The sequence below is a fragment of the Gossypium arboreum genome, chromosome 10 (assembly GCF_025698485.1).
Source record: "Gossypium arboreum isolate Shixiya-1 chromosome 10, ASM2569848v2, whole genome shotgun sequence".
NCBI lineage: Eukaryota > Viridiplantae > Streptophyta > Magnoliopsida > Malvales > Malvaceae > Gossypium > Gossypium arboreum.
Genome location: NC_069079.1, coordinates 77,896,225 through 77,919,784, shown reverse-complemented (window position 1 = coordinate 77,919,784; position 23,560 = coordinate 77,896,225).

Genomic DNA, 23,560 nt, shown 5'->3' with positions numbered 1-23,560 from the left:
CTCGACTGACCTCGAGTAACCAAGAGAGAGAGGCTAAGCAAGTCTTTTTTCAATCGATGAACGACTGGTTTACTCAGTATATTCGAATGAATCTGGCTATACAACAACCTCCACCCTTGATTAATCCTTCTCTGATACCTGCTATGCCTCAGGTGAGTGATCCATTGAGATTACATAAGCCTCCTGTTGATAAAATCAGAAAACACGTGGTTGAAGAATTCAGAGCTACTGATGATGATGATGCTGAGCGAGCTGAATTCTGGCTTGATAATACTATCCACGTGTTTGATGAGCTATCTTGTACCCCGAATGAATGTTTGAAATGTGCCATATCCTTGCTTCGAGACACCACATATCACCAGTGGAATACACTAGTATCGGTGGTTTTGAAAGAACGGGTGACTTGAGATTTCTTTCAAACTGAGTTTCGTAAGAAATATATCAGTCAAAGATGTAACACCCCGAATCCGAGACTATCGCCGGTGCCGGACACGAGGGGTTAACAAGCCAAGTTCACATGTTTTGCCCACCAATTTGACATTTCCAGTCAGGCTGGAAGACTGCGTCACCGTCGCCTTAAAAATCATATCTCGAGTTTCAAAACTCGGAAACTGGTTTCGTAAATTTTCCCTGAATTTAGACTCATATATCCATCCATGGATTTATTTCTAGAATTTTTGGTCGGGCCAATTGGTACAGTTTATTAGTTAAAGTCACCCATGTTACAGGGATCGACTGCTCTGACCTTTGCGCGGTATAACTTGAATATCTCTCTGTACAGGGCTTTAATGCTGGTGCCGTTTGTTTCTAATGAAACTAGACTCAAAATGGAATCTGTAAATATAAGGTATGTTCCTAATTCTTTCTGGATAATTTATAGGAAATTTTTAAAGTTGCAACAGGGGACCCAGAAACCGTTCTGGCCCTGTTTCACAATAGCTTCAATATCTCTTAACATGTAACTCCTATGACCATTTCGCTTATTCCATATGAAAATAGACTCATCAAGGTTCATTTACATAGCTTATTCACTATTTAATACCATTCCTACAATTTTTGGTGATTTTTCACATTCACGTCACTGCAGCTGGCAGCATCTGTTTTAAGGTAGGTCTTATCTATTTTTGTAGCCTCCATCAACCAACTAGTCTTGCCATACATAGGTTCACATATGATCATTTTAACCATACCAATGGCTGATCATGTGACCAACACTCCCATTTCCAATCCATAATCACATCATGACACCATATATATACATTCAAACCACGAATAGTCTAAGTTCATGCTTCCTTTTACGAGCCATTTTCGCATGGCCGTATACATATACATCGCCACATTTTAAACCAACAAGGGTAGTCCTATACATGCCATTTCAAAGTTCAACCAAAATTTATACCAAAATAGAGGCGTTGATAGTGTGGATGACTTCGACTTTATTGATCCCGAATCCGATTGCTATCGAGCGAAATCTATAAAACAGAGAGCCAAAGCAACAGGGTAAGCATTTTATGCTTAGTAAGTCTCAAGGAATATAATCAGCTTTAATTAAAGCAATACATTCACATAACCAAATGCATCATTTCATTAATGCACATTCACATAATCATACTTACTTCACCATCCCAACTCTTATGTTCATACACAAATAACGGCTTCATTAAGGCCGATAACTCGTTCCATCATAGGAGCGGATATTCATACGCTCTTACTCCTAGCGCAAAGCACACACCGCACTTACCTTGTCATTGGGAAATTTCACAAGTGCATTAGCTGAAATTTTCCAGCAAGCTTATAATTTTCAAATCACATACCTTCGAGTTTAACCGGATGTCGCTACTCGTTCAATCGCCTTGGGACATAGCCCGGTTATGGTAACCCGCACCAAGGCCTACGGACTTAACCCGGATATCACGATTTGCACAAATGCCTTGGTCTTAGCCCGGATTTAACAACTTGCACGATCGCCTTTGGTCTTAGCCGGATATAGCTACTAGCACAATTGCCTTGGTCTTAACCCGGTTATAATTTCAGCATAATTGTCTTGGGGCTTAGCCGGATATCATTCAATTTCTCATGCACACATACATCAATAATCATTGGACATACATATTTCATTTTCGTTACTAAGGCTCAAACACAATTTTAATCACTAGCATAATCGCCTTGGGACTTAGCCGGGTATTATTCAATACTCATACACACATAAATCAATAATCAATACATCCATATTTCATTCCACATAATTCAAGTAAGGTCACTTCTTGAGGACTTACCTCGGATGTTGTCGAACGGCTTTTACGGCTATTCGATCACTTTTTCCTTCCCTTGTCCAATTGTGGCCCTCTTAGCTCTTGAGCTAATTCAAACAAATTCAATTTATTAAAACCTCATTGTGCTAGCTTATGGCGAATATGACAAGGAGTTTAAATGGTCATATGGCCACTCTTTAGCTTGAATACACAATGGTCATGCACATTTTATACTACATCAAGCAATTCAATACAATTTATTCGAGCATCAAGGAAAAGCTAAGGCCTTCAATAGGCTACCCAAGGCGAATATTCATGTACATGTTGAGGCCAATTATGCACTTAATACCTCACAAAAACAGCATGCATTTTACTAGTTAATGCTTTGCATATTGTAGCTCAAAACTTATAATATAGCATCAAACACTCATATGTGTGCTAGGCCGAATGTGCTTGCAATTTCACAATCATTCTTCAACATCTTCTTCTTTAAACAACCATATTCATCACTTAGTTCATAACCAAAACATCATGTGCAAACATATATATACATATATGAGCATGGCCGAATTTCAAGGTGTCCGTAGCCATCCAAAACACAAATTTTAACTAACATGCAAGAAGCATGAACCATGCTCATGAATGCATCATGGCCGAATATGACAATCATGCCCCTTTTCAACTTCAATCATGATTAAACAAAAAGAAAACTCAAAATCTTACTCAAAAGTAGACAATCCATCATTGCATGCATCATCATCAAGCTTCACACTTAGCATGCAATGGCTTTATCACCATAACAACTTTGGCCAAATACCATTTCCATGGCATAACAAAGATTTGAGCCATGGCTATCATGCACATCAAGTTAGCAACCAAAACATGCATGAAACTCCTAACACAACCTCATACATACCTTAATCTTGATGCAAACTTAGCCAAATCTCCTTCTAGATCTCTTCCAAACCAAGCATGAAGCAAAATCCTCCTTCTTCCTTAGTTTTGGCTCAAAGAAAGGATGAACAAAATTTTTCTTTCTTTCTCTACAACTCACGGCAATGGGGGGAATACCACACTCACACACATTTTTTTGCATTCTTTTCTTACCCATACACCTTTGTTTATTATTTCTCCTAATGCACCAACAAAACATGTTTCATGACATGTTTTGCCCATCCTCTCTTGCCATGGCCGGCCACTTCATGTTGGGGGAAATTTGACATGCAAATCCCTTATTTTTGCATGCATGAGCAACTAGTCATCACACATTTCCCCATCATACTTTCAAAGTTCACTACTAGGTCCTTTCTAGTGAAATTAGCATCTATAACACTAAATCGAAACATCAAAAATGTCACACACAAATTAACACATATCATAGGCATCAAAATAAATTTTAAATTATTTTTATGCCTCGGTTTTGTGGTCCCGAAACCACATCCCGACTAGGGTCAATTTTGGGTGTCACAACTCTCCCCACTTAAGAAATTTTCGTCCCCGAAAATCTTACCGTAAATAGGTTTGGATATCGCTCTTTCATAGAGTTCTCGGTCTCCCAAGTAGCTTCTTCTATCCCGTGCTTGAGCCATAACACTTTCACCAGTGAACCCGCTTGTTTCGCAACTCTTTCACTTCTCATGATAGGATACTGAATCGGTTCTTCCTCATAACTCATATTAGCTTGAATTTCAATTTCGATGGACTAATCACGTGCGATGGATCGGATCTATAGCGTCGAAGCATCGAAACGTGAAAGTCATCGTGAACCTTTTGAGTTCGGGGCAAAATCAAACGATATGCCACCGGACCGACTCGCTCGGATATCTCATATGGCCCAATGAACCTCGGGCTCACTTGCCCTTACGGTAGAATCGAGTATCTTTTTCCAAGGCGATACCTTGAGAAACACTTTATCACCCACCGATACTCGATATCCTTACGCTTGAGATCCGCGTCACGACTTCGACGATCGGAGGCTATCTTCGGACTTTCACGGATTACTTTCACTTTCGTTCAGCATCTCTAATCAAATCCACCGAAAATCTTGCTTTCACCGAGCTCGGTCCAAAACAATGGTGTACGGCATTTACGACCGCACAAGGCCTCGTAGGGTGCCATCTTAATACTTGATTGAAAGTGTTGTTGTAAGCGAATTCAATCAACGGCAAATACCGTTCCCATGAACCACTAAACTCGAGGACGCAACATCTTAACATATCCTCAAGTATCTGAATTATCCGCCGGATTGACCATCGGTTTAGGGGTGAAAGGCGGTCTTTGAAATGCAACTTGGTACCCAAAGCTTCTTGCAACTTTTTCCAAAATCGTGAGGTAAATCTCGGATCTCTATCCGACACGATGGAAATAGGCACCCGTGTAATCTCACAATCGAGAAACGTACAATTCAGCTAATTTGTCCATTGAAAAATCAGACGACGGGGACAAAGTGGGCCGACTTAGTCAATCTATCTACCACGACCCAAACCGCATCCTTCTTACTTGTCGACAATGGCGGTCCGGATACAAAGTCCATTGTGACTCGATCCCATTTCCACTCGGGTATCGTGATTGGTGAAGTAATCTCGAAGGCACCGATGTTCCGCTTTCACTTGTTGACATATTAAACATCTCGAAACAAAGTCGGAGATGTCTCGCTTCATACCATGCCACCAAAACCGACGTTTCAAATCATTGTACATCTTCGTACTCCGGGTGGATTGCCATTCGGCTACAATGGGCTTCATTGAATTATCGAAATGAGTTCAATTCTTTGGAACACATGACGACTTTTGAACCTCAAACAATCGTCATCGTCGATTTGAAATTCGAGTCCTTGTTCGAACACACTCGGCCCGTTTTGCAGCCAACTCGTCTTCGACTTTCTGAGCTTCTCGAATTTGATGTATCAATAGTGGTTTGGCTTTCAATTCAGCTACTAACACACTATCGGATCGAACAGACAAGTGCACGTTCATCACTCGTAAAGCGAATAATGATTTACGACTCAAGGCATCCGCAACCACATTCGCCTTTCTCGGGTGATAGTCAATGACCAGCTCATAATCCTTTAACAGCTCGAGCCAACGTCTTTGTCGCAGATTTAAGTCTCTTTGGGTCATCAAATATTTGAGACTTTTGTGATCCGAGTACACATGGCACCTTTCACCAAATAAGTAATGTCGCCAAATCTTTAAGGCGAATACGATGGCGGCCAATTCAAGATTATGGGTCGGATAATTTTTCTCGTGTGGCTTTAATTGCCTCGATGCATAGGCCACAACTCGACCTTCTTGCATCAATACACAACCTAATCCAAGTAGGAGGCGTCGCTATAGATGACAAACTCTTTCTTGGGACTCGGGTTGCACTAGAATTGGGGCTTGGTCAAATAAGTTTTCATTGATCGAAACTTTTTGGCATTTCTCCATCCATTCGAACTTAACATCCTTTTGGAGTAAGCCGTCATCGGCGTGGCTATCGTTGAGAAGCCTTTTACAAATCGTCGGTAATAACCTAAGAAGCCCCAAAAAGCTCAGAACCTCAGTAATATTTCTGGAGGCTTCCAATTAAGTATGGCTGAAATTTTATTCGGTCGACTCGAATACCCAATGTAGATACCACATGACCCAAGAAGCTAACCTCTCTAACCGAACTCACACTTTTTGAACTTAGCATATAATTGCTTATCCCGTAAGATTTGCAGCACTAACTACAGGTGTTTAGCATGTTCGGTCTCATTTCTTGAATAGACCAAGATGTCATCAATGAACACGACTATGAATCGATCCAAATATGGTCTGAAGATCCGATTCATTAAATCCATAAATACCGTGAGGGCATTAGTGAGCCCAAACGGCATCACTAGGAACTCATAGTGACCATATCTTGTTTCAAGGCGTCTTGGGTGCGTCCGAATCTCGGATTCGCAATTGATAATAGCCCGATCTCAAATCTATTTTCGAGAACACTGAGGCTCCCTTCAGTTGATCGAACAAGTCATCGATACGTGGTAACGGATATTTGTTCTTTATCGTCGCTTTATTAAGCTGACGATAGTCGATGCACAGCCGCATGGTTCCATCCTTCTTTTTCACAAACAACACTGGCGCACCCCAAGGCGAACAACTCGGACGAGCAAAACCTCTATCCACCAATTCTTGCAACTGAGCTTTCAACTCCTTTAATTCCGTTGGTGCCATACGATACGGAGCTATCGAAATTGGAGTGGTACCAGGTACCAATTCGATGCCAAATTCTATTTCCCGAACAGGTGGTAAACCCGCAATTCTTGGGAAAACATCCGGTATTCACAAACCACGGCACAGATTCGGGTTTCTTTTTCGATTCCTTGTCATCGAGCACGACGCAAGGTACGCTTCGCACCCTTTTCTTACATATTTCGGGCCAACATCGCGATATTACGGTGGCAACCCTTTAAGTCCGTAGACTCAACCCGAATTATCTTGTTATTCGCGCTCCTCAAATCGATAGTCTTGCTATTGCAATTTACAATCGCATCGTGCATGGTCAACCAATCCAACCCAAGAATAACGTCGAACTCATCGAACGGCAAAAGCATCAAGTCCGCCGGAAAACAAGAACCTCGGAACACTAGGGACTTTTCTTGCACACTTTGTTGACAAGCATGTAATGACCCAAGGGTTTGACACCGAATTACAAACTCGAGAGACTCAATAGGCAAAGTCTTCTTTGGATGCTAAGGTTTCACATATATATGAATGAGTAGAACTAGGGTCAATCAAAGCAATCACATTTGTATTGAAAAGAGTGAAAGTACCTGGTAATGACATCCGGAGAGGCAGCATCCTCGCGTGCGCGTATGGCATAAGTCCTAGCAGAGCACGAGCCTCAGATCCGATGGTAGCATCTCTAGATCCTCTCGACCGCCAACGACATTGCCCATATTTCTAGGTGGCCTACCTCGGCGATGGTAGCACCGGGTTTCCACTCGACTTACATTCTACATTCATGCATCCTCGGGCAATCCTTCATAAAGTGGTCGGCCGACCCACACTTATAGCAGAGCGATCACGAAACCAACAGCTCCCGAATGCCATTTGCCACAATGTGGACACTCCGCCCTCTCTCGCGATCATTTCCACCACAGCGATCGAAGTGACTCGTGTGGCCGCGGGGTCGATCGCGTCCTCGTCTAGAAAAGCCCAAACGCCTCTAGACCGGCTCGCATCATCTCGAAATCTCTTTGATGCTTGTTGAAGAGACTTTCCGAGGACCTCTTTCGAATTCTCCGGTTCCCACATCAGCTTTTTGTTTCTCCTTTCTAAGCTCTTGACTTTACAAGCTCGCTCAACAAGTACTACGAACTCGTATCTCGAGAATGCCAACGAACATCCTTATATCATCATTCAGCCCATCCTCAAGCGTTTATACATAATGGCTTGGACGAAATGCATTCTCGCGTCTGGCTAAGCCTCACAAATTTTCGTCAGTAGTGAGAATCGACATAGAACCTTGCTTAAGGTCAAGGAATTCCCTTCGCTTTTGGTCGATGAATCTCGATGGTATACTTTTTTGAACTCGGTTTGAAAGAATTCCCAAGTCACTCGCTCTCTAGATACCACGAAGTCGAGTACTCCACCAATAGTAGGCGGACTCACGTAGCAAGGAGATGGTACACTTTAAGCACTCATCGGTGTACAGGATAGCTCATCGAGCACCGGATAGTGTTATCCAACCAAAATTCAGCTCGCTCGGCATCATCATCATCCGTAGTCAGTAAATTCAGTGGCCCCATGTTTTGAATCCTATCGATCGGGGCTTACTTGACCTTATTTGGTCATCCACGGAGGTATTGTAGGTGCGGGGGTTGCATTTGTCGGGAATGGAGGTTGTGGAACAGCCGTGTTAGTTCGAATGTATTGATTAAACCATTCGTTCATCACACTATAAAAGGCTTGCCTAGCCTCGTCATTCGGATTGCTGGCCATAGGTTGAGAGTCCGCCGGCGCTGTCCCTTGCGCGGGAGCAGGCGCCACACTCTCCACATCATCAGCTATCGCTCGGTTGGGATCGGGATCCATTGCTATAAACAAACACAAAGTCAAATTGTCAGAAATCACCACACTATCGAGTCATCATTTAATGGCATGTATAGCTAGACCCCAAACACATCACGGTAGTCCTAGAATCGACTAAACCGTGGCTCTGATACCAATAAAATTGTAACACCCCGAATCCGAGACTATCGCCGGTGCCGGACACGAGGGGTTAACAAGCCAAGTTCACATGTTTTGCCCACCAATTTGACATTTCCAGTCAGGCTGGAAGACTGCGTCACCGTCGCCTTAAAAATCATATCTCGAGTTTCAAAACTCGGAAACTGGTTTCGTAAATTTTCCCTGAATTTAGACTCATATATCCATCCATGGATTTATTTCTAGAATTTTTGGTCGGGCCAATTGGTACAGTTTATTAGTTAAAGTCACCCATGTTACAGGGATCGACTGCTCTGACCTTTGCGCGGTATAACTTGAATATCTCTCTGTACAGGGCTTTAATGCTGGTGCCGTTTGTTTCTAATGAAACTAGACTCAAAATGGAATCTGTAAATATAAGGTATGTTCCTAATTCTTTCTGGATAATTTATAGGAAATTTTTAAAGTTGCAACAGGGGACCCAGAAACCGTTCTGGCCCTGTTTCACAATAGCTTCAATATCTCTTAACATGTAACTCCTATGACCATTTCGCTTATTCCATATGAAAATAGACTCATCAAGGTTCATTTACATAGCTTATTCACTATTTAATACCATTCCTACAATTTTGGTGATTTTTCACATTCACGTCACTGCAGCTGGCAGCATCTGTTTTAAGGTAGGTCTTATCTATTTTGTAGCCTCCATCAACCAACTAGTCTTGCCATACATAGGTTCACATATGATCATTTTAACCATACCAATGGCTGATCATGTGACCAACACTCCCATTTCCAATCCATAATCACATCATGACACCATATATATACATTCAAACCACGAATAGTCTAAGTTCATGCTTCCTTTTACGAGCCATTTTCGCATGGTCGTATACATATACATCGCCACATTTTAAACCAACAAGGGGTAGTCCTATACATGCCATTTCAAAGTTCAACCAAAATTTATACCAAAATAGAGGCGTTGATAGTGTGGATGACTTGACTTTATTGATCCCGAATCCGATTGCTATCGAGCGAAATCTATAAAACAGAGAGCCAAAGCAATGTGGTAAGCATTTTATGCTTAGTAAGTCTCAAGGAATATAATCAGCTTTAATTAAAGCAATACATTCACATAACCAAATGCATCATTTCATTAATGCACATTCACATAATCATACTTACTTCACCATCCCAACTCTTATGTTCATACACAAATAACGGCTTCATTAAGGCCGATAACTCGTTCCATCATAGGAGCGGATATTCATACGCTCTTACTCCTAGCGCAAAGCACACACCGCACTTACCTTGTCATTGGGAAATTTCACAAGTGCATTAGCTGAAATTTTCCAGCAAGCTTATAATTTTCAAATCACATACCTTGAGTTTAACCGGATGTCGCTACTCGTTCAATCGCCTTGGGACATAGCCCGGTTATGGTAACCCGCACCAAGGCCTACGGACTTAACCCGGATATCACGATTTGCACAAATGCCTTGGTCTTAGCCCGGATTTAACAACTTGCACGATCGCCTTGGTCTTAGCCCGGATATAGCTACTAGCACAATTGCCTTGGTCTTAACCCGGTTATAATTTCCAACATAATTGTCTTGGGCTTAGCCCGGATATCATTCAATTTCTCATGCACACATACATCAATAATCATTGGACATACATATTTCATTTTCGTTACTAAGGCTCAAACACAATTTTAATCACTAGCATAATCGCCTTGGACTTAGCCCGGTATTATTCAATACTCATACACACATAAATCAATAATCAATACATCCATATTTCATTCCACATAATTCAAGTAAGGTCACTTCTTGAGGACTTACCTCGGATGTTGTCGAACGGCTTTTACGGCTATTCGATCACTTTTTCCTTCCCCTTGTCCAATTGTGGCCCTCTTAGCTCTTGAGCTAATTCAAACAAATTCAATTTATTAAAACCTCATTGTGCTAGCTTATGGCCGAATATGACAAGGAGTTTAAATGGTCATATGGCCACTCTTTAGCTTGAATACACAATGGTCATGCACATTTTATACTACATCAAGCAATTCAATACAATTTATTCGAGCATCAAGGAAAAGCTAAGGCCTTCAATAGGCTACCCAAGGCCGAATATTCATGTACATGTTGAGGCCAATTATGCACTTAATACCTCACAAAAACAGCATGCATTTTACTAGTTAATGCTTTGCATATTGTAGCTCAAAACTTATAATATAGCATCAAACACTCATATGTGTGCTAGGCGAATGTGCTTGCAATTTCACAATCATTCTTCAACATCTTCTTCTTTAAACAACCATATTCATCACTTAGTTCATAACCAAAACATCATGTGCAAACATATATATACATATATGAGCATGGCGAATTTCAAGGTGTCCGTAGCCATCCAAAACACAAATTTTAACTAACATGCAAGAAGCATGAACCATGCTCATGAATGCATCATGGCGAATATGACAATCATGCCCTTTTCAACTTCAATCATGATTAAACAAAAGAAAACTCAAAATCTTACTCAAAAGTAGACAATCCATCATTGCATGCATCATCATCAAGCTTCACACTTAGCATGCAATGGCTTTATCACCATAACAACTTTGGCCAAATACCATTTCCATGGCATAACAAAGATTTGAGCCATGGCTATCATGCACATCAAGTTAGCAACCAAAACATGCATGAAACTCCTAACACAACCTCATACATACCTTAATCTTGATGCAAACTTAGCCAAATCTCCTTCTAGATCTCTTCCAAACCAAGCATGAAGCAAAAATCCTCCTTCTTCCTTAGTTTTGGCTCAAAGAAAGGATGAACAAAATTTTTCTTTCTTTCTCTACAACTCACGGCAATGGGGGAATACCACACTCACACACATTTTTTTGCATTCTTTTCTTACCCATACACCTTTGTTTATTATTTCTCCCTAATGCACCAACAAAACATGTTTCATGACATGTTTTGCCCATCCTCTCTTGCCATGGCGGCCACTTCATGTTGGGGGGAAATTTGACATGCAAATCCCTTATTTTTGCATGCATGAGCAACTAGTCATCACACATTTCCCCATCATACTTTCAAAGTTCACTACTAGGTCCTTTCTAGTGAAATTCGCATCTATAACACTAAATCGAAACATCAAAAATGTCACACACAAATTAACACATATCATAGGCATCAAAATAAATTTTAAATTATTTTTATGCCTCGGTTTTGTGGTCCCGAAACCACATCCCGACTAGGGTCAATTTTGGGCTGTCACAAAAGATTTATTGACTATAAGAGTAAAAAATTTCTCGAGTTAAAATAGGGTCACATGATTGTGATGGAATATGAACAGAAATTTGTGAAACTCAGTCGATATGCTCGAGAGTGTGTTTCAATCGAAGCTATCATGTGTAAGAGATTTGAAGATGGGTTGAGCGAAGACATTAAATTGTTAGTTGGCATACTTGAAATAAAAGAGTTCATAGTACTGGTTGAGCAAGCTTGCAAAGCCGAAGAGCTTAGGAAAGAGAAAAGAAAAGCTAACTTTGAAGCTAGAGATTCACGTAAGAGATCATCGAATAAGTCTTTTCAGTCAGCATCAAAGAAGTTTTGTGATGATTTTAGTCATTCTAAGGCTACTTTGGGTTATTCTAGACGGGATCGGGATAGACCCCCTGTGAACTCGAGAGCTACCTCTGTAGCTAGTGTTGGTAATGTTAGATCTAATCAAATTGAGTGTAAACATTATGGTAAACGACATCTTGGCAGTTGTAGATTGCATGATCAGGTCTGTTTCAAATGTGGATTGACGAATCATTTTGTTCGTGAATGCCCCAAGTTAGTTGAAGAAAATCTAGTTCAGAATACGAGATTGGGTAACACTTTAGCTCGTGGTAGACCACTCAGAATACGGGTAATGTGAGTAGCAGTCAGAGAGGGACTAAAGTTACAACAGTTAGATCCGAGGCTCGTGCACCTGCCAGAGCCTATGCTACTTGGGCACGGGAGGACGCCTCATCCCCAGATGTTATTACTAGTACATTCACTCTCTATGATACTAGTGTAATTGCATTGATTGATCCTGGTTTGACTCATTCTTATGTGTGTGAAACCTTAGTATTCAGTAAGACTTTGCCTATTGAGTCTACTGAGTTTGTGATTAGAGTATCAAACCCTTTGGGCCAGTGTGTTATGGTTGACAAATTGTATAAGAATTGTCCTTCAATGATTCGAGATTCGTGTTTTCTGGCTGATTGATATTGTTGCCATTCAACGAGTTTGATATAATTTTGGGTATAGACTGGTTGACTTTGCATGATGCTGTCGTAAATTGCAAAAGAAAAACTATTGATTTGGAGTGCCAGAATGATGAGATTATTCGAATTGAATCTAATGATCAGAATGGTTTATCAGTAGTGATATCTTCGATGTTAGCTCAGAAATATGTGAGAAAAGGTTGCAAAGCTTATTTTGCCTATGTGCTTGATAGTAAAGTGGCCGAAAGAAAAATTGAATCAGTACCTATTGTGTGCGAGTATCTAAATGTGTTTCTAGAAGAATTGTCGGGTTTGCCACCTATTCAAGAGGTAGAGTTTGGTATTGAGTTAGTGCCAGAGATGACTCCGATATCGATAGCTTCATACAGAATGGCACCTACTGAATTAAAAGAATTGAAAGCTCAGTTGCAAGAATTGACAGATAGAGGTTTCATGCGACCAAGTTTCTCTCCCTAGGGTGCACCAATTTTATTTGTGAAAAAGAAAGATGGAATTATGAAAATGTGTATCGATTATAGATAGCTCAATAAGGTTACTATAAAGAATAAATATCCGTTGCCACGAATTGACGACCTGTTCGATCAGCTGAAATGGGTTGTAATGTTTTCGAAGATAGATTTGAGATCAGGCTATTATAAGTTGCGAGTTAAAGACTTCGATGTGCCGAAGACTGTTTTCTGAATAAGGTACAGACACTATGAGTTTCTGGTTATACCTTTCGGACTTACTAAGGCACCTGATGTTTTGATGGATTTGATGAATCAGATCTTCAGACAGTATTTGGGTCGGTTTTTGGTTGTGTTCATAGATGACATTTTGATCTATTCCGGTGATGAAACTGAACATGCCGAACATTTGAGACTTGTGTTACAGACTTTGCAAGATAAAAAGTTGTATGCGAAGTTCAGTAAATGTGAGTTTTGGTTACGAGAAGTCAGTTTTCTGGGCCATGTTGTATCAGCATCGGGTATTCGGGTTGATCCGAGTAAGATTTTGGCTATACTTGACTGGAAACCTCCGAGAAATGTTTCTAAAGTCTGAAGTTTTCTGGGACTTGCTAGTTATTATAGACGGTTTGTGAAAGGTTTCTCTATTATTGCAACCCTGATGACAAAGCTACTTCAGAAAGATGTTAAGTTCGAGTGGTCAGAAAAGTACCAGAAAAGTTTTGATCAGTTGAAAGCCCTGTAGACCGAAGCTCTAGTGCTAGTTTAGCCAGAATTGGGTAAATAATTTGTATCTATAGTGATGCATCTTTAAATGGTTTGGGCTGTGTTATGATGCATGAAGGCAAAGTCATAGCTTATGCCTCGAGACAGTTAAAGCTGCATGAAAAGAACTATCCGATCACAAAAGAACTATTGTGTTTGCATTGAAGATATGGTGTCATTATCTGTTCAGTGAGAAATGTCATGTTTAATCTTATCACAAAAGTCTGAAATATTTGATGACTTAAAAAGATCTAGATTTGAGACAAAGCTGATGATTAGAGTTGCTAAAAGACTACGAGCTTATGATTGACTACCATTCAGGAAAGGCTAATGTTGTTGTTGATGCTCTAAGTCAAAAATCATTGTTTGCTTTACATGCAATGAATGGGCATATGGCTATATCTGATGATGGTTCAATAATAGCTGAATTAAAAGCAAGCCGTTATTTGTTCAAAAAATTTGTGATGCTCAGAAAGTTGATGATGGTTTGTTAGCAAAGCGAGCTCAATGTGATTCGAATGTTGAATTCGAGTTTCAAGTTGATACTAAGGGTTGTTTGAGGTTCAGAAACCGACTATGTGTTTCGAGAAATTTAGAGTTGATTTAGATGATTTTGAACGAAGCTCACAGCAGTCAGTTATTTGTTCACCTGGGTAGTACAAAGATGTATAATGATCTGAAACAACTTTACTGGTGGTATGGTATGAAGCAAGACATTTCTGACTTTGTTTCAAAATGTTTAGTCTATTAGGAAGTAAAAGTTGAGCATCAGGTACCTTCTGGGTTGCTTCAGCCGATCATTATACCTGAGTGGAAATGGGACAGAGTCACTATGGATTTTGTAACCGGTTTACCATTGACATTGAGCAAGAAAGATGCAATCTGAGTTATTATGGATAGATTGACTAAATCGGCTCATTTTTTTTCGGTTCGTACAGATTATTTGCTTGACAAGCTCACTGAGTTATATGTTTCTCAGATTGTGAGATTACAAGGAGTTCCTATTTCTATTGTTTCGGATAGAGATCTGAGGTTTACATTGCGGTTTTGGAAGAAACTGTAAAATGTACTAGGTGTTAAATTACATTGTATCACTGCTTTCCTTCCGCAAACAGATGGTCAGTCCGAATGAATCATTTAAATACTTGAGGATATGTTGAGATGTTGCATTCTCGAGTTCGAAGGTATGTGGGAAGGATACCTACCTCTGATTGAATTTGTGTACAATAATAGCTTTCAATAGAGTATCAAAATGGAACCTTACTAGGCTTTGTACTATCGTAAATGTCATTCTCCATTGCATTGGACTGAGATCAGTGAAAACAAGATACATGGGGTTGATTTGATCAGAGAGACTGAACAGAAAGTAAAAGTGATGTGTGAAAGTCTAAAAACAATGTCAGATCGTCAGAAGTCGTATGCGGACTTGAAAAGAAAAGACATAGAGTTTTAGATCAGAGACAAAGTATTTTTGAAAGTTCCACCATGGAAGAAATTATTTAGATTCGGTCATAAAGGCAAATTGAGTCCAAGATTTATTGGGTCGTATGAGATTACAGAACGGATCTGGCCTGTTGCTTATAGACTATTATTTCCACCTGAGTTAGAAAAGATCCACAATGTATTCCATGTTTCAATGCTTCGTAGATATCGATCTGATCCCACACATGTGATTAGTCCGTCAGAGATTGAGATTAAGTCCGGTATGACATATGAGGAAGAACTGATTCGTATTCTGGCTCGCGAAGTTAAATAATTGCGAAATAAGAAAATTCCATTAGTGAAAGTACTATAGCATAGACACGGAATTGAAGAGGCAACGTGGGAACCAGAGGATGCAATGAAAGAACGTTATCTGAACCTATTCACTCGTAAGATTTTCAAGGACGAAAATCCCTAAAGGGGGAGAGTTGTAACAGCCCAATTTAGACCCTAATCGGAATGATGGTTTTGGGACCATGATTCCAAGTTAGAAAAATATTTAAAAATTATTTTCTGTATTTATTATGTGTGAATTTGTGTGTGAAATTTTCGTGCTTCAATTTTTAAAATCCCTAAAGGGCTTAATCGCGTAAAATGAAAAATAAATGGTTATTTTTAAAAGGGCTGAATTGATGTTATCTTTATTTCATGAAGTACTTATGTTGGAATAATACCATTGGAGTTAGTGATGGACGGTTGTATCCTTGATATATATGTTTTAGTTATTAAATTATAAAGGATATTAATGTAAAATGGTAAATAATACATGATATAATAAAACATAATTAAAATAAGCTTTCACATATTCTTGTTTTTGCCGAAATAACAAAATAAGAAAAGAAAACAAAGGGTTTAAAGGTTCAGCCATTAGCAAGCTTAATCAAGGTATGTAACTAGCTCGGTTGTTGATAATTTTTACGTTTTTGAGATCGTTGCAGTGTAATGTACAAAGCCCATGCTTGAATTTCTGATTTTGATGAATATTTTGAGTTACGCCATTGATGAATATTTTTGTTTTATGATGTTAGTTAATGAAATATGAAAGATATGTTTTAGATTGACATGTTTTGTATTGCAATTTTTAATGATTTTGAGTAATTAGGACTAAATTGTAAAAATAATAAATTGAGGGACTAAAATGTGAAATAAATGAAATGTATGGACTTGTATGAACACATGGAAAATTCGGCCTAAGCATGGTATGTGCAAATTTTGCATGTTTTTTGTTTTGTGCAATTTGGACTAAATTGTAAAAAGCGTAAAATGTCAGGGGTAAAATTATAATTTGTCCATTTATGTGTTTTTGAACTAAAATGACTGAAACTATGTCTAAATGTGTTTAATTTGAATATGTTTAGATCAAGAACCAAAGAAATTGGATTTGGATCGGGGGAAAACTAAAGTTGTCAACTAGCTATCCCGTTCCGATTTTCATTGTCCGAGGAAAATTTATAAGCAAATAGATATTGTTAAATTTAAATAAATATGAGTTTTATATGCTGAAATGAATTATTTGGAAATTATTTGGAAAATATATATGTTAGCAGAATGTAAATAAGCTTGGGAACTATGTCAACGAATTTGTTTTGACTGAATTATGATGTCCGGAAGCCCCGTATGTTTATTGGCTAATTGATATATGCTTGATTGTGTATTGGCTAATTTGATATGATTTGTTATTGCAAGAAAGAAATATGTTTCATGAATAAATGGTTGGTTACTTGGGCTAGTATAATGCATATAATATTTAAGGTTAAAAAAATTATGAAATGGAATAATTAGTTAAGGAATGATAACGTGTGGTATAATCTTATGTGATTAATTCAATAGTTGAATAGATGTAAAGTGAATTGGTTGTGTATTTGTAATCTAGAATAATATTTAAATATAATTCTTAGCTTGTGAATTTGACACGAAATGAATTGTTGTTTGTGTTTGAAAATGGTTAATAATGATAAGATGTAATGTGCTTGAACTTGGTAAAATTTGTTTGTGCCTTTTATGTAACATCCTGATTTTCAGGTTTTTTCGTGATTCTCAAGATTTTGGTAAAGTTTTTAAAATATGGTATTTGGTTGTGAAATTCATAGTTGGAGTATGTAATTGGGCTTATGGAAGGCCCATGTGATGGCCAAAACCCGGTAGAATTTTCGAATTTTAGATTTAAAGAGTTAGGGGCTTTGGATAGGTGGCCTTATTAAAAGGTGTGGGTAAAATATAACACAAAAGAGCCCCTAGAAATGTGGCTAAGTGACACCACTAAGGAGCTAAAAAGGTCGCGTGTAAGTGGTTGGGGGAAAGCCAGGGTTCGATTCACTATGATGGCAAATGTGATGTTATTTTTATACCTTGAGCATGCAGAAGTTGAAGCCGAATGGAACTCTGTTGGAGAGAGTTTGAATAAGTTGAATGCTTGAATTAAGGAGTGATAAGGGGAGAGATTTTAGGGATTGGAAGGAGGGATTGGAGTTGGCTGAATAGAGGGGATTAGGGAGGAGAAATCGGCTTGGGGATTTTGAGGGTAGTATTTCGGCATTAGGCTATAGTTGTGCCGATTTTCCTCTATTGGAACACCATAGAGCCATTCTTTTCTTCCTTTTTCTTCTCTAACCAGAACTATCACCCTTTCCATTCATCTTTCTTTCTTTTCTTCTCCAAAACCAGTCTACTATTCCTTTCTTCCCATCTACTACTCTCTCTTTCATCATCACTTTTGCCGAAAAGCCACAAAAGCCGAAACCTGCGAAGCTTGGCTGTGCCGATTTCTTGTTGACCAGCAACCTTCTTTTTCTCTTCACTTTTTGGTGGCTAATTCCTTCATCTGCTAAGTTCTAAGAGGTACAAAAAAGAAAGAATGTGGTAAGTATTCATACTCCAATCGATTCAGTAGTATAACTGTTGACAAAAGCCAAAACCCCCTATAGTTTAGGGAGGTTGTCGATATGAGATATAGGCCTTATTGGGCTTCTTCATTTGATTTTTATGGTTTGTATAGTGGAATAGATAACTTTGGAGGAGCAGCAAGGCTTGGAGTGTCAGTGTTGGATAAGCTTGAACCATATCGTCAAACCTTGTGAAGGTAAGTGAACTATGGCCATTAGTGGTTCTTTGGCCGATTTTGGTAAGGTAAGATTCGGGTTGATTAGCATGAACTGTAGACTAAGAATGGTGGTCAATAATTGTAGATTACTGTGGGAGACTTCGTTGGTGAACGTCACAAAATAGGTGTGTAACGAACCCTCTTTCGTAGCTTAACTCGATATATGCCGAAAAGTCGAAAGGCCAAAAATTCCGGCATTTCGAGGACTCGTGAGCATGAGAAAGCTCATATGTTAGCTAGATACGCTAAGTTTGATGATCGGGATCATTGGAACAGGTAGGGGCACGATTTGCTGCATCACGGTAAGTTGGGCCTCAAGGGGCTGAAATTAGGCCCAATGGGCTTTCGGGCCCATTTGGGTAAGTTTGGTAGAAAATGGAATCCAGATAAATTTCACATTAAGACAGTTAATACCGTTATGGAATATAGGCAAAATGGACCTAGATGACTAAATCGGCCATGCAGGGCCTATTAGGGGTTTTTGGCCCAATGACTCGGTTTTGCTAGAATGGGCTAGAGTCACTGATTAAACACTTGAAATTGTTGGTAATTGATAATGAGCATGGGAAACCCTAATAATTGATAGAGAAATGAAATTACCCTTATAATGTGAAGATGACCCTTTTTGCCTTTAGGTGAAAATGACCATTATACCCTTAGGGTTATGCTATTATTAAGATGCATGTGATACTGCTTTTGTACATGATATGCCATGATATGCACATGATATGCCATGATATATTCACATATGCATGGGTTGGGTTTTATAAATGGAGGAAGTGATAAAAGGGCTATGCCCCAGTTTACCGAAAAGGGCTTTGCCCCAGTTTATCAAAAAGGGCTTTGCCTCAGTTATTAAAAGAGGCTAGGCCTCCAGTTATATGATAAAGCAGCTATGCTGCCAGTGGAGAGTTTGGTTGGGTGGGTTGAGTTATTCCCCACATGGAGAGCTTGGTTGGTACGGGTGGAGAGTAGCGGATGGTGGGTTGAGTAGTCTCCCCAAACGGGCTTGCATACATCCATTAATATTGCACGTGAGATTGAAATGGGCCTATGGGCCATACCGATTACAGTAAAGGCTTCGGCCCAGTGATATGATTTATGAAAAGTGTAACACCCTAATACCAGTATCCAATATTAATTTAAGTAATTACAACAATAATAGCACGTTTCCATGAATAACTTCTATAGTAAGCACATACTAAAACGAGGGTAAAAATGTAAGGTGACTTTTCTCCTCTTGACCGAATATACATACATAATATATCTCGAATGCTTAACATGTTAGTTCAAGCATAACATAATCACACTCATATCATAATATGGATTCATATGTCAAGTTGATTTCACTTCAAGATTTATAATTAAACCATTATCACATCCATACATAGAACTTTAGCCACATTCACATGGCCTTATACATATACAATACTATCAAAATAGCAACCTCCCAAAATATTATTCTATACATGCCATAATGTCTATTTGAGTTTTAAACAAAGATTCCAAAAAGGGGTTGTCAAAAGATGTGATGACTTCGTAACGAATCCAAGCTTTCCTCGACAAGATGATCTTTTTAGTCGGATGAACAACTCCGATCAGCTACTCAATCGCTTTCGCTTTTCCTTTGGCCAAACTTGGCTCCCTTTGATTTTGAGCTCCAACTAAGCAAATAAAATAATTCAATCATCGTAGCCCCAATTTATATTCATTCCTCATAGACACACACACATATTTGGTATTCCATCTAATATTAACCATAGCCGAAAACCTATCATACAATTAAAACCCTTGTTCAAATTATTATTCATTAAAATACTATGGCCAAATCCCTCAATTACCTAACATAGCCTCTTGTATTCAATCTAATCACGTATATACAACCTAAATCCTTCTTTTAACACATAATTCACTATCTTGGAACTCATTTTCTAACTAATTTAACTTACTCCAAAGCCGAATGCTATTTGAGCATTAAGCTCATGTTCTTTTCATTATTAAGCAAGTATTATAACTTAACTAACATCCATTTTCAATTTGAAACATCAACATTCAAAATTAAACATGAAAATTCATAGCCGAATATATATGTACTTTGTCCCAAACTCATAAATTCATCCATTCTAAGCTCAATTTTCCAATTAAACAAGTACTACTAATATTAAGCATTATTTCACAATTTATCTTAAATTGCCGAATGGAGTCGTGCTCCTAATTCATATACTTAACTTCATTAGCCGACTACTCAAGCTCATTTGAGCCACATATAGTAATTTAGTTTGTTCATACTCAATTAGAAACATTTCTCCTTACAAATTATCAAAACATACACAATGAAACCCATTGAGCTCATGACCGAATGCTTCATGCATCACAAACACAAAATCATACACATGGGTCATGTTAGGAGCTTCAAAACCAATTTAAATTTCTCAAAATCCAAAGAAAAACATATGAAATCATGCCTTAATTCCTAACACAAGATGGCCGAATGCCTTAGGTGTTCTTTCTTCAATTTCTTGTTTAGTTTGGGCAAAAGGGGAGACAAAAATGAGAAACTTTGTTTTTATCACCCTTTTTCTATTATTAATTCATGCTTCTCTAATATAAAACTATTTAATATTATTTCACCAATATAAAATACACAAAATGCCAAATTTTTCATCATCATTACCGTCCACTATAATCACAATGGTCTATTTGACATGCAAGTCCTCTATGATGCTATCCATATACAATTTGGCCACTTCAACTTTTACCTATCACATTTTTATGATTTCTCAACTAAGTCCTTTCAAGTAAAATTGTCATTCATAAGACTAAATTAAAACATCAAATTTTCACACATGCACTATCACACATAGAAGTTATGCAAATAAATTTTAAATAAATTTTATGACTCGATTTTGTGGTCCCGAAACCATATTCCGACTAGGGTCAAATTAAGGCTGTCACAAAAAGGCTTCAGCCCAGTGATATGATTTATGAAAAGGCTTCGGCCCAGCATATATTGAAACTGAACTTGGGCTTAGGCCCAGTAGACTGATATTGATTGGGCTCTGAAAGGGGCTTGTTGCACATTGAGTTTCCAAACTCACCCCCTTTCTTAACCATGCAGGTGAGCCTTGATGTGGGGACTTGGAGCCTGAGGGGATTCGGCGTGGCCACAGTGATCGTTCTTGGACTTAACAATAAGTAACCGGTTTCCTTTAGTTTATCTTAAATACTATTTATTTTTGAGTTGTAATAAGGCCATTTTAACTATTTTTTTTCTAGGATTATTTTATTTTTAATAACTCTAAATATTTCTGATAATAATTCAAATGGGCTAGACTTAGGGCGCGTTTACAAAATGATACTCATTTTCAAAATAACACAACGACACGATTAATCGATTTATCAAAGATATCTACTCAAATGAATTTCTACTCGTTTATCAAAGTGTGGCAATGGTTGTGTGCATGTCTAGGATTGGATCCAATCGAGAGCCTGGTACTTAAGCAGCCTTCATGGCTCACCTCCTCTTTGGATACCTACCGGTGCATGCTTCCATTCACTTTGTTAACTTTGCAAAAGACGATCTTTTAAAACACTAATATGAATCATGGGTTTTTTAAAACTTCAATGTGACACGTCGGATTCGGTCATAACGTCTGGGCCGGGTTTGGGGTGTTACATTTTATATATATTTTACTGTCTATTAAACCATAAATGATATTTTCCATAATGCTTAGTTAAATGTGCTTATATATATATACATATATATATCTGAATAGATGTTTTAATTTGCATTAATGTACATAACATGTAAATTTCATATTGACTATTATATCAATGTCGCATAAAGGAATGAAAAGTTTAGTATTGAGATTTGTTTAGCTTGATGTGTAATTTGTTTCGATATGTGTTGGATTATGTTTTATTTATGAAATGTTGTGAATGAAATGATTTTAAGACTCGATAATTTGATTAGATTATGAGCATTGATGTGATTAAATTTTAAATTGTGAACTGTAATAAATATCTGTATGAACTATGGTATGATTAGTAATGCCTCATAACTCAAATCTGGCGACGGATACGGGTTAGGGGTGTTACAATTCAATTGAGTATAAACTGAATTAAATTGATGCTAAATTCATTTATATAGATTCGAAAAACTCAAATACGAAGTTAGATCGAGGAAAAGAAAAAGTGTCAGATTAGTAGATTTCTATAAACGAACAAGTATTGAGGTAAGTTTATGTAAGAAAATTGTTTTTATTTTTAGGATAGAATTGAGTGTGGTATGTATTTATGTGAATTATATAAATGTTATAAATGTATGAAATAATCGCATGCCCGTTAATGTTCAGAAAATGATAAGTTCCATTTGAATAATGAAATTCTATGGATACATGATTTCCTATATTGAATGTGGTCCTACATATGTTGCAGACAGAATATAGCTCGGATGAGCATCTTATTATAAGCCCTCTTGAGTGTCTTGTTATATAGCTCTTGTGAGCATCTTGATCGATAGTGATTTTTCATGTGTTGCGCACTATCACAGCTCTTTGTGAGTGTCCTGTTACACGATTCTATCGGTTGTGATCCAGGATTTAATGCGGACACAAACACAACTCTTCGTGAGCATCCTGATATAGGCTCTTATGAGCTTTCTAACTTAGCTCGCTTGAACTCCCTGTTATGCTATCTGGAGCTCCCTGTTAATAACTCTTCAGAGTTAGCTGTTAAGCTCAATGAGCTTCCTATTCTAAACTCTTATGCATTTCCTATTTAGCCCAGATAAGCTTCCGGATACATGGCTCACATGAGCATCCTATTACATGGCTTGAGAGAGTGTTTCCTAATTATGTGCCCTATTTGGGTACCCTTGAATATGAATTTATGGATTTTAGTTTTGTACACTTTAAGTGTATTACACGAGTGTATCCATCAACATTTCAAATAAATTCAACGAATAAAGTTATGATATGGCTAAACTGAACTTGAAATGATTTGTCATGGAAATGTGCATGTAATATAGAATAATGATATGGGAA